Source organism: Rattus norvegicus, chromosome Y (assembly GCF_036323735.1).
Source record: "Rattus norvegicus strain BN/NHsdMcwi chromosome Y, GRCr8, whole genome shotgun sequence".
Taxonomy (NCBI): Eukaryota; Metazoa; Chordata; class Mammalia; order Rodentia; family Muridae; genus Rattus; species Rattus norvegicus.
In genome coordinates, this window is record NC_086040.1 from 41,373,592 (window position 1) to 41,376,107 (window position 2,516).

General features: G+C 44.7%; 1 pseudogene; it reads right to left on the reverse strand.

Annotated features, from left to right (window-relative positions):
* Positions 1-456: 456 nt before the first annotated feature.
* On the reverse strand, positions 457-1,025 carry LOC134484437 (large ribosomal subunit protein eL19-like; annotated as a pseudogene).
* Positions 1,026-2,516: the final 1,491 nt, after the last annotated feature.

Sequence of the window (2,516 nt, forward strand, 5' to 3'; positions counted from 1 at the left end):
ACACATTCCTAATGCCTTAATCGCTTTAGCTGATGTGGGCTCGGTGTTTGCCAGCCAGTTATGGATGAAGAGGCTTAATGTATTTCTTCTTTAAAAACAATAACAAAAACAACAACAACAGCAGCAGCAACAACAAAACCCCAAAAGAAAGAAACAAAAAAACAAGTTTGCTTTTTTTTTTTTAAACCTCAACAACTTCATAATCACCAGAAAAGTAAACTGGAATTTATGTTGTCTGGTGGGTACTTGTTCCTCTCTCTAGAGCGCTATTGTATTATGTTTTCCAGAGAAACAGAAATGGCAGAATGAATACACATTGTCTTAGTTAGATATCCATAGATGTGAACAGACACCATAGGCAAGGTATCTCTTTTTTTATTTTAAGGCTTGTTTTATTTTAATGACTGATCATGTGAGGCCACAGTGAGGTCACTATGCACAGACATGAAGGAAGCTTTATTTTTTGGTTTCTTCCTCCTTGGACAGAGTCTTTATGATCTCCTCCTTCTTGGCCTGGGGGCGCTCTTTCCCCCGCGTTTTTGTGCTTCCTTGGTCTTAGACCTGTGAGCCTCTGCCTGGTCAGCCTGTAGATTCTTCCGGGCCTCGTCTGCCTTCGGTTTGAGGATCTGCTCCATAAGAATCCATTGGTTTTTGAATACATTCCGTTTAACCTTCAGGTACAGGCTGTGATATATATGGCGATCAATCTTCTTAGATTCCCAGTATCTCCTGAGAAGCCGGTGCAGGATCCTCATCCTTCTCAACCAGGTCACCCTCTCAGGCACCCATGTGTTGGCAGTACTCTTTCCATTCCCTATGACCATATACCTGCCCTTCAAGGTGTGTTTCTCTCAGCGAGTCTGAGAATGGACAGTTACAGGCTTCCAGATGATCAGGCCATCTTCAATCAGCTTCCTGATCAGCTAACAGGAGTTGGCATTGGCGATTTTATTGGTCGCATTGGGGTCCAACTGGACCTTCTTTTTACCACAGTGGAGGACACTAGAGGCAAGGCTCTTCTGTAGCCTGAGCATGCTCATAGCTGCAGACACAGAAGCCAAGGTAATTCTTATAAAGGACAAGATTCCATTGCAGCTGGCTTACAGTTTCAGTGGTACAGTCCATTATCATCATGGCAGGAATCATGGGAGCATCCAGGCAGAGTTGGTGCTCTAGCAGCCCAAAGTTCTTGATGCACAGGCAGCAGAAAGGGATTGCCTGTACCACTGAGCATAGTTTGAGTATATACAAATCTCAATGCAAAGTCACCACAGTGGCACACTTCCTCCAACAAACTCACACCTACTCCAACATGGCCACACCTACTCCAACAAGGCCACACCCACTCCACCAATGCCACACCTACTCCAACAAGGCCACACATACACCAACAAGGTCACAACTACTCCAACAAGGCCACACCTCCTAATAGTATCACTCCTCGTGGGTCAAGCTTTCAAACACATGAATCTATGGTGGCCCACACCTATTCAAATCACCAAACACATCAAAAGGTAATTTGGCTTACAGGACGCTGGATAATCTAACAATGGCTGACTCATACAAGGGAATTGAGAAACCCATTGGCTGCTCAGTCTATGATGATTGATACCTCAGCCATCTTAACCTGGTGCTGAAGGCACGTGAGTTTCCTGGAGGAGTTTGCCTTCAGTCTACAATGAGATATCAGAGAAGGTGGTTAGAATATTAGCAAAGGAATGCAGCAGCCACAGGAGAGATGAACTTGCCAGTGAGAGTGAAAGCAGGCAGACAAAAATCAAAGCCTCCTTCTTTCACATTCTTAAATCTGGGTTGCCACCAGAAGGCCACACCTACACTTAGAGCAAATCTTCCAGATTCAAATATCCTGATCAAGAAAATCCTTCATAAGAGTGCCCAGATGCATGCATTTTAATTGAATTCAGAGCCACTCAGGTCAGCAACCAAGATTAGAGATCAAGTCTGCCAACTCTCTCATACAATTTATTTTTCTTGTTTCCTTTATATTTTGGGCCCTAGAATAACCAAGCCGTGCCACTCATATAGCTTAGCCTTAAAGCATTCATCTGCATTCTGTTCTCACTAGAAATCAAGAAGCACATTGTAATATCTTCACTCTCCTGGCTGATCCCTGCTCACCCAGGAACTAGTCAGCTTGCTGTCACTCCAGTCTCAGAGACTGGATTGTTGATAATGAGGCTTGAAGTCCAAGATCAGAGCCCTGGCTAATTTACTGAAGCCTGCTACCTGGCTTGTAGATGGTGCGTTCTGCCTATATTTTCCTGGGCTGAGAAGGTCCAGCAAGCTCTCTGGGGGTTCTTTTTAAACATAAGTGCACCAATAACACAGGGGAGGAGTCCATCTTTATGACTGAAGTCACACCCTCCAAATTGCTGCTTCCCAATGATGTCATCTTTGGTGATATCTTCCTAGGCGTGGGGTAGGGGAGACATTTAGATCACAGCAACCTCTACTGATGGAGATGGCTCTCCTCCAGCTTGCACTGGCATCGTCAG